Genomic DNA, 529 nt, shown 5'->3' on the forward strand with positions numbered 1-529 from the left:
TGCTGCCATAAAGGATCAATGAGACACACTCTAACAACAGCAGCAGCAGCAGCATTAGCAGCAGCAGCACTAGCAGCAACGGCGCTAGCAGACACCGCGGGCTGTAGATACACTCTGCTGCAGTTGCTGCTGCTGCTTCTGCTGCTGCTGCTGCTGTTGCTGCTGCTGCTGCTGCTGAAGGCCTATGGCTGCTGACGGCCCCCCCACAGCCGCAGCTAATTTCTTTATATGCTCGCTAGCTGGTTGCCCTGGTAGATAGACGTAGCTAGCTACACAGCTAGCTACGCAGCTAGCTACACAGCTAGCTAGACAGCTAGCTACACAGCTAGCTACGCAGCTAGCTAGACAGCTCCCTCTGCGCTTGTTGGCAATAAACACTCAGTGCGCTGATTTCCAAGTCGCAGCAGCAGCAGCTGCTGCTGCTGCTGCTGCTGCTGCTACTGCTGCTGCTGCTGCTGGCCAGGCCTGTTGGTGTGCTGCAGTTTGCTGTACGGCTAGCTAGCCAGCTAGATGGATAACACTTCAGCTA

Source organism: Eimeria mitis, genomic scaffold, assembly GCF_000499745.2.
Source record: "Eimeria mitis Houghton genomic scaffold, Emh_scaff5930, whole genome shotgun sequence".
Lineage (NCBI taxonomy): Eukaryota > Apicomplexa > Conoidasida > Eucoccidiorida > Eimeriidae > Eimeria > Eimeria mitis.